This window comes from Macrobrachium rosenbergii, chromosome 31, assembly GCF_040412425.1.
Source record: "Macrobrachium rosenbergii isolate ZJJX-2024 chromosome 31, ASM4041242v1, whole genome shotgun sequence".
Lineage (NCBI taxonomy): Eukaryota > Metazoa > Arthropoda > Malacostraca > Decapoda > Palaemonidae > Macrobrachium > Macrobrachium rosenbergii.
The window spans coordinates 25,627,884-25,637,883 of record NC_089771.1 but is presented as its reverse complement, the minus strand read 5'-3'; positions in this window follow the sequence as shown (position 1 = coordinate 25,637,883).

Here is a 10,000-nt window from a genome sequence, read left to right as displayed (position 1 = left end):
GTTAGTATGTATGTGAATATTTTATGTTCTTTAGTTTAATAGTGCATTAGGGGTATTGTAGGTTAATGTCTGTTTTGTCAGCCGTATGTCAGTTATATATTTTTATGTTTGCCTTAAAATCAGTACTCCTTGTGTTTTAATTAATTACTTACATTTTTACCTCTTTATTTATTAATTTAATAGTTTTTTTTTTATTTTTAATAACTGGTATCTTCTTTCTGCATTTCTTGTTACTTTCTGTTGCTTCTTTGCAATGAACACCTTATTCCTGGAAGCTTGAACTTTAAGTTAATGGCCTCAGTGGGATTGTTCCATATGAATAGGCTTCATCTTCTTAGTAATAATTAATAATAATAATAATAATTTTAATAATAATAATAATAATTAAAAAATTTAAATACTAATTTTTTTAATAATAATAATAAAAAATAATAATAATAATAATAATAATAATAATAATAATAATAATAAATATCTTCTAAATTGTGTTGCAAGGTCATTATCACGTCGTCTCAAAATGCATAATAATAATAATAATAATAATAATAATAATAATAATAATAAATATTTTGTATATTGTGTTGCAAGGTCATTATCATGTCGTCTCAAAATGCATAATAATAATAATAATAATAATAATAATAATAATAATAAACACTTCTAAATACTAATATTGTAATAATAATAATAATAATAATAATAATAATAATAATAATAATAATAATAAATATCTTGTATATTGTGTTGCAAGGTCATTATCGCGTCGTCTCAAAATGCATAATAATAATAATAATAATAATGTGAATAATAAAAATAATAATAATAAAATACTATGTAGAAGGAAAAAGACTTAATAATAAATGTTAACGTTCACTGATGAGGAACAAATTGTCTTTGTTCCTTTAAATAGTCATTTACTATATAAGTGTGAGTTTTCGTCATTTTTTTCGAAAAAGCTTTTAGCAATAATAATAATAATAATAATAAAAACACTTCTAAGTACTAATTTTTGTAATAATAATAATAATAATAATAATAAAATAATCTAATAATAATAATAATAAATATCTTGTATATTTTGTTGCAAGGTCATTATCACGTCGTCTCAAAATGCATAATAATAATAATAATAATAATAATAATAATAATAATAATAATAATAATAATAATAATAATAATAATGATAATAATAATAAACACTTCTAAATACTAATTTTGTCATAATAATAATAATAATAATAATAATAATAATAATAATAATAATAATAATAATAATAATAATAAATATCTTGTATATTGTGTTGCAAGATCATTATCACATCTTCTCAAAATGCATATTCTTCACTATGGCTATTACGCTCACCACTGAAGTTTCTGCATTCTTGGGTAGCTGTTGTAGTGTCTCGTAAACTGTTCAGGTTGCAGTTTTTTTTCCCTGCATGGCTTCTGCCCCCTGAATAAACTTTTTTCTATCCATTTTATTTTTTTTTTTTTACTCTTTCGTTCAGTGGTTGTCCTTAAGGAAGGAACTTTGCCTCAAATGTTTTTTGCTGACCTATGCAGGTTTTACGTATTGGATTATCGGTTTTAGGAGGCTGTGTAATTGTGTGTGCGTGTGTGGGTTTTTTTTTAGCAGAGAAGGTGTAAAATGCTCGTCTCTCCATGTTTGTCTAGTTGGTTTTGACTTATACAAGATTAGCATACCCAGATTTACTCATTTGTATTTCCCCGAGCCCATAGTAGTGACTACAGGTCCTTCGGTGAATGAACTTTAAAACTGTTGTGCCGGCTTTGTCTGTCCGTCCTCGCTTTATTCTGTCCTAACTTTTTTCTGTCCGCGCTTTTTCTGTCCGCCCTCAGATCTTAAAATCTACTGAGGCTGGAGGGCTGCAAATTGGTACGTTGATCGTCCACCCTCCAGTCATCAGACATACCAAATTGCAGACCTCTAGCCTCAGTGGTTTTTGTTTTAATTATGGTTAAAGTTAGCCAGAATAGTGCTTCCGGCAACGATATAGGATAGGCCACCACCGGGCCGTGTTTAGAGTTTCATGGGCCGCGGCTCATACAGCATTATACTGAGACCACCGAAAGATAGATCTATTTTCGGTGGCCTTAATTATACGCTGTACAGAAAACTCGATTGCGCTGAAGAAACTTCGGCGCATTTTTTACCTGTTTATTTCAGAGAAAACTTTGGAAACAATTCTTCATTAATTGTGGAGATAGTATGCAAATGCCTCTAGTCTTCTCAACCTGCAAACCCGTCATTAAATTCCTGTAAAATTCTAATGAATCCTTAGTTATCCTGTTATAGCCCCTTAGTTATCTTTTTATAGACCTTAGTTATCCTATCGTAGCCTTTAGTTACGCTACTAAGACTTAAGTTTGACCTTGCAGAAGTCGCGAAGCTAAAAATGTCTAACTTTGTCAGCTTATGTTGAAGTTTGCAAAAAGCGCAACACCTCTCTCTCTCTCTCTCTCTCTCTCTCTCTCTCTCTCTCACGTACAGGAGCCATTCAACAAAGATGTTGCTTTTGCAGGAACAAAATAAGAAATCACTATCATAAAGCAGTGTCTACTGACCAGATTAAAATATGTTTAACTCACCAAATGATGGAGAAAATAATAATAATGAATTTGAATAGTCTTGAAGAGTATTAATAAATTAAATAAAATGAGAAATGACTTTGCAAAGTAAAACTGTTAGGGAAGGTTAGCGGTTATTAACATTAAAACCGTAGAGGTGATTTGCGTAAACCTTGTTAAATGCGAATTATAGTTCTTTCGTTTCTTTTATTAATAAAACACTTCAAAATGAGATTTATGTTTTAATGATGATTATTAAAACATCATTATACAATAATGCATCCTTAAAATCTCCCTAAAGAGAAAATGGTCCACCTTTAGATGACGAACTTTGAAAAACTTATCGACGGAAGACGATATCTTAAAATGACATAGTCATAGCTTCAAATACGTTTTCATTTGAAATATTTTTGATAACTTGTCAAAGGATTCACATGTTGAATAAAAACTGATGCCATTATAATGAAAGAATTTGTTTCTTTTATTAATGTTCCATGTTTATAGTACACTATAGTAATTTCAAATTTGCTGTAATACTGAAGAAAATAAGTTTTAACGAAGTTCTAGTTAACAGCTATTTTCTGGCGCTGTTTTATCATAGAAAACGTTCACGGCAATGGATTAAATGGGAAACTTGCGCAAAACAGACTCTCTCTCTCTCTCTCTCTCTCTCTCTCTCTCTCTCTCTCTCTCTCTCTCTCTCTCTCTCTCTCTCTCAAACACACACACAAAAGCAAACCTTTTAAACACATGCTGCACGTGTGTTTTGTGAAATTGATTTTGAGGTATCCGTATTATTTCCTTGTGCCTGATTGGCTAGTTCAAGTGCCACATTTAATTTCCGTATACCAGGTAGTGACCAAATAACCAATATGCCCAAGTCTTAGTCTGTGTCCTTGCCCCTCTATACTATAGCTTTCCACAGTCATAGGTTTGAGTCTCCTTTGCTTGAGGGCACATGCTTTCACACTTTTTCTTTTTTTTCATTATTGCGCAGGCACGCGCGCGCACACACGTGTATACATTATATATATATATATATATATATATATATATATATATATATATATATATATATATATATATATATATATATATATATATATAACGGATGTGCCTCTGTGTCACTTTTAAAAACTCAGTATAAACGGAACGCTCTCTCTCTCTCTCTCTCTCTCTCTCTCATGTTTAGAGAGATTTTCGTTATTCCTGCAACATCGGATTCTCTCGCTCCTGAAGGAGATAGTTCGCATTCCCGGAGAGGGAAGGTCGACAAAAAATTTGGGAGGTGAACCCGCCTCCAAGCGGCAATGCAGGTTCGACCTTGAAAGAAGTAACTTTATTTCTTTATTTGTTTAATTTTATTGATAAGTCGACATGGATTGATGTGTTACTGTGTTTGAAAAGTTGACAGTTTTTTTTTTTTTTTTTTTTTTTTTACTTTTATGATGAGGAAAATTGTATTGTTTTAGGTCATTCTGTAAGGAGAGAGAGAGAGAGAGAGAGAGAGAGAGGAAAAAACTGACAGTTGTTAGTAATTTGTTATAAAAGTTCTTCATTTAATGACGGAAACCGCATTGTTTTAGGACATTCCTTGAGAGAGAGAGAGAGAGAAGTTGTCATTTTTATTTTACCAATTTCTTATGAAAGGTTTTCATGTAATGACAAAATCGTATTGTTTTATGTCATTCTTTAAGGAGAGAGAGAGAGAGAGAAAAGTGGAAATTTTTTACTAATTTCTTATGAACATTTTTTATGTAATAACGAAAATCGTACTGTTTTGGGTCAGTCTTTAAGAGAGAGAGAGAGAGAGAGAGAGAGCATTGGCGCATCCAGGACGCGTTCCGGGCGAAAATATCCCAAATATTCTCATTGTCTCACGGGGGCTGGTGGAGTCGGGGACTGCAGAAAACCTGCGCATTCTTCGAATTCTGGAACGGAGCAACCTGCGCAGTTCCCAAAGACCTTGAACGGGAGGGTTTGAAAATGGACCAAAAAATAACCTCCGTCCCATAAGCTAAATCGGTGGAGCTTTTTCGTTTTCGTCCTTTTTTGGAAGGAACCCGGATTAGATTGAGGGTCTTTTTTTTTTCTTTTTGGGAGAGAGAGAGAGAGAGAGAGAGAGAGAGAGAGAGAGAGATAGAGATCGACCTGGGGAATTTTCCCTTGACAGTCACGTGACAGATGACAGATATTGAAGATTGAACATATGGCGTCTTTAATTGACGGTTCTGTGTCACCCCTCTCTCTCTCTCTCTCTCTCTCTCTCTCTCTCTCTCTCTCTCTCTCTCTCTCTCTCTTCTATTCAGGTCCCGGAGGTATATTGGAAGAATTCTCCTTCATTGATTACGCAATCTCTCTCTCTCTCTCTCTCTCTCTCTCTCTCTCTAGGTCCGTGGGGTATATAGGTGGAATAATCCATCTTTACAGCGTCTGTATTAACCCTAAAACTTGTGGTAATAAAAACAATTTAGCGCGTATTACCCAATCGAAATTTGATATAGTCGTTCTTATTAGTTTTATCTTCAACTGAGATAAGATTAAAACCAAAATAGAGGTGACTTCTGTGAATCGTGTGTTAACTAGTCTGTATTTATTACATTATAAAATTATGACAGGGCATGGCGGTGAGAGAGAGAGACAGACAGACAGACAGAGACAGAGATTGCCAACAACCGCTGATAATTAACCGCATAAACACTTTTCAAGTAAATGTGTTTTATCTGACCCTCAAGTGTTGTCTAGTCCTTCTTGTTGTCAGGTCTCTAAGGTTTTATCTGTGAGTGGCTCGATAATTCTTGGGACGTCTGCTGAGTGCTGGGTGTCTTCATTTCCACAGGGCCGGTTGTTTGGTCCACTCGTGTTTCTTTAGGCGAATTTAGATTGTTTTTATTTTAGTTTTGCGCTGTGAAGAAGATAGATTAGTGTTACAAGAGGGGTTTTTTCGTTTTATTTAACTTGTATGTGTTTAAAATGAGGTTTATTTTTGGGTTTTACTGAACTTGTGCCGAAGTACAGTGTGAGGTCGAGACTCCCGGCTTCATTTTTTTGGGAGGCGATGCTTTAAATGGACCTAGACTTCAAATTGGTCATCGTGAGGGAGGAAGAATCCATCGCTTTATGTTACAAACACTCAAGAAAGATTCCCTCAGTGCTCGATCGAGTTGTGGACCTGAAAATTTTTAAAATCAAAAGATTTTGCCCCCTGCCTTCTGTTCCTTCGCCCCAACATGGATGTTCTTCGCGGCACGGTCAAGTCGACGAAGAACATACTGCGCATCTCCTCGAAAAGAACATCCTCGCAGTGTTCCAGCGAAGAACAAGAACCGGAGTTCCGGTTTGGCGTGAGAAGTGCCTCAACTTCGGCCCTGGGGAACCCCCCTTCCAGGCCCGTGTCTTTGCCTCCTGGAGGTCTTCCATGCAGGCCTCCTGCCTCTCCCGTCGGAGGCCTCCCGTCTAAGTCTCCTGTCTTTCCCGTTGGAGGTCTCCCGTCTAAGCCTCCTGCTTCTCCAGTCGGAGGCCTCCCGTCTAAGTCCCCTGTCTTTCCCGTTGGAGGTCTCCCGTCTAAGCCTCCTGCTTCTCCCGTCGGAGGCCTCCCTTCAGAGCACCCCTTTGGAGGTCTCCCTTCTACTTCTAAGCCCCCAGCCTCTCCCGTCGGAGGTCCCCTTTTAAGCCTCCTGCCTCTCCCGTCGGAGGCCTTCCGTCTAGACCCGTGTCCTCGCCCCCTGGAAGTCTCGCTCCGCCTCCTGTGCCCTTAATTCGCGTTACCTCTTCCCGTCGGAAGAGCTTGCCCGCCAGCGCATTTCGCTCCTTCTCCCGCCGCCCCAAGGCGCGTCAGCAGAACTTCGGTGGGGCCTCAGGTCAGATCGACGAAAAGGAAGAAGAAGAAGAAGAAGAGAGAGAAGAAGAAGAGGAGGAAGAAGCTGATGAATATGACGAAGGATACGACGAGAGTGATGACTCGAACGCAGAGGAAAGTTACGATCCAGATTACGTGCGGAACTTTCAGAATAACAGGTATGGGACTCTCTCTCTCTCTCTCTCTCTCTCTCTCTCTCTCTCTCTCTCTCTCTCTCTCTCTCTCTCTCTCTGTGTATGAATTTTTTGTGGATCAGAGTTTGCACTGATGGTGAAAAGTCAGTCTTTCTATCTGTAAATGTTTTCAAATCAGTTCTTAGGAACTCACTAGGAAATTGAGGCATTTATTGGAAGACTAAGGCATCTTTGGAAGGACAGACCTTAAAAAAAAAAAAAAATGAAAATTGAGGTAATTTTTTTATGAGAATCAGTTTTAGGGGTGAAGAAAAGTCATACTGTTGTCCTATATATATATATATATATATATATATATATATATATATATATATATATATATATATATATATATATATATATATATATATATATATATATATTATATATATATATATATATATATATATATATATATATATATATATATATATATATATATATATATATGTATATCATAATTTGCTGTTAAACTCTGGAGAATAAACTTGTGTCAGTTATTCTTTGTGGACTGATTTTATCTGTGAAACTTCTGGGTGGAACTATGTAAATTAGGCAAATGGAACATCAAAGACGTAAGCTAAAAATAAAAGCCATTTCATCTGTATGACTTTTGCTTTCTTTGCAAAGTTAAAGCAGCGTTAGAAACTAAAATGGCGTTTGGCTATGGGTGCATGTAAACGCCTGAGAGGACGAAACGCCAGATAAATAAAGGAATAAATATATAAATATATCGAGATCTCAAAACGAATGACCAACGGAATCCTTATTCCTAACTATGTTTTGTGTGGAACCATTTTAGCTGAGTCAGCAGAAATGACACGCAGTTTTTTCCTGGCAAAAAGTTTTTTGATATTGTTGAGAATATTTGCGTTGAACAAGTCATTGTGGTAGCATTTAAACTATGGAACAAAGCCCCATTATTTCTCTCTCTCTCTCTCTCTCTCTCTCTCTCTCTCTCTCTCTCTCTCTCTCTCTCTCTCTCTCTATACAGTTGTCATTGGCAAAATTTCTCTCTCTCTCTCTCTCTCTCTCTCTCTCTCAATAGATTTTTCATTGTTACTGAAAAACATTTAATCCAAACTGTTATTTATTTTATAATAAATTTAGGTATAAAACTTGGGTATATTTCTCTATTTTTTCAACATCTACAGTGCATGTACTTCAATCATCTTATAGAAATACATTATAGAGAATCCTGTGAAAATTTGAAACTATTTATATTTAATGTAATGAATTTTTCATGGCAACAAAACCGCATCTACGTCACAAAAGGCATATTTCTAATAATGGCCTTTCATTCATCCTGTTTGGAGTTGTAACTCTGACGTCAGCCAACGCTTAAAATGAAAAATAAATATGAAGTGGCAACTTATGTCCATCGATCACGTGCTTGCCATTTTTTTTTCGTTCCTTGGAATTATTGTTTTTTTGCAGTTGCAAAGCATTTTTTACTGCATTTCTTTGTTTATGTTTATTATGGAAGTTTTATCAGATTGTTAACAATGAGTTTGAATGACATTGAAGAACAATTGTTTCTTAGTACCATATTACGATCTCTCTCTCTCTCTCTCTCTCTCTCTCTCTCTCTCTCTCTCTCTCTCTCTCTCTCTCTCTCTCAGCAACACGGAGTGACCTTTCTTGCACGGTATTCGTTTAATAGTGGACTGCTTTTTTTTTCGAGTTGCACCGTATGCGTGTAATTGATGGGTGTATTTTTTTTAGTGTGTGCGTGCGTGTGTTTGTGTGTTTTCCTGGAAAAGCGTTTTATGATCCACCGCCGTTGATTCTTTCTTTCCGTGACTGACAGTCTACCGTACATTTTCTAGGTCGTAATTATCAGCACCCGGTTCAGTGTTTCCTTCGTGAATTGATGAATTATGTTTTTTCATATTTTTATTTTTCTGCTTCAGATAATACTTTCTTCTTAAATTTTGTATACACTTTTTAGTTTTCCATCTTTTGTTTCAGTCTGTAGGGTTATTTAACTGTCAAAAAAGATTTTTTTGTTTTATATATTATTTCTTCCTAAACATGTCTTACACTGTACTTTCATAATTTTTTTTTTAGATTTTTCCATTTTCCAGAATAATAAAGTTATCGTTCTGCAGATTGTATATTTTATAGACGCGTGTTCTATTCTGATTTATCAACAAAACTGAGTTATCATTTCCCCAAGTTGGTCGTAAGTTTTCCGGAAGTTGATAAAGTTCAACTCAAGTTAAAACTACACTTGACATAAGTTGGGTTAAGTGTTCTGTAAGTTGGCCCAAGTTTTACTTAGGCTCGTTAATAAGTTTTCTTAACATGGGTCAAATATGTGTCGCTTATTCACTGACATTATTTAAGTGTAGAATTTTTTATGTCAGTGTGTTTAATCACGATGAGCCCATGAAAGCGTTAAGCTTTGAGCATTATTTGATTATCTGTTTATCTGTTTTCTAAATATAATTATTGATATTAATTTATTTATTCGTCATTGCAAATACTCGCCCTTGTATGATAATTACGTGTTAATACGTAAAGGAAAGTTATCGTTATTCTCCAATCTGTCTGCATGGGTTCTCATATTTATTTTTTTTTTTCGTATACAATTACTCTCCAAGGAGAAGTGAATCATGAGATAATGAATGCAGATATGTTAATTTATCTTATCTGTAGTAATCTTACACAATTGTCAAAGTTCATGTGATTTTCTTAATTGCGATTTTGTAATACCTCTCGGGACTTCCTTATATTTTTTCTCTTATATTTATTTTTTTCATTTCCAGGTTTGTTTACAGATGCACAATTTAGAAACAGATATTTATTTTTTTCATTTCCAGGTTTGTTTACAGATGCACAATTTAGAAACAGATTCCTTTCTGTTATTTTTTTTTCATTTCCAGGTTTGTTTACAGAAGAACAATTTAGAAACACATTTCTAAATATCTTTTAACAACTACGTATTATCATATACTCAAAATACTGCCAAATATTTTTCTGGTAATAATAATTCACCTCTAGGAAAACCTGCAAATCTATACTTGTCATAATACCGTATGGTCTTCAGTATCTAGAAGGATTTAGGAACAGGCAATATTTAATTATTAAGATTTATGTAAGCATTCCGTCTTGCTCTGGATAGCATTTGCCAAGAATTCAGTGAAACTGTTGATTAGAACCAGCAGGTATGGAATGAATGAGGCCAAATGTTATATAAAGAGTTAACATACGTGTAATGTAAATTTCTGACTCACATCGGGATCGAACCCAGGTCTCTCAAACGAAAGGCAAGGATGATACCAGTTGACCCGCACAAGTCATTAAAAAACTGGAACATAGTTACTTATGTACCTGAGGTTTTTCCTGAGCAGGTTGCCACCAAACTTACCAGCGA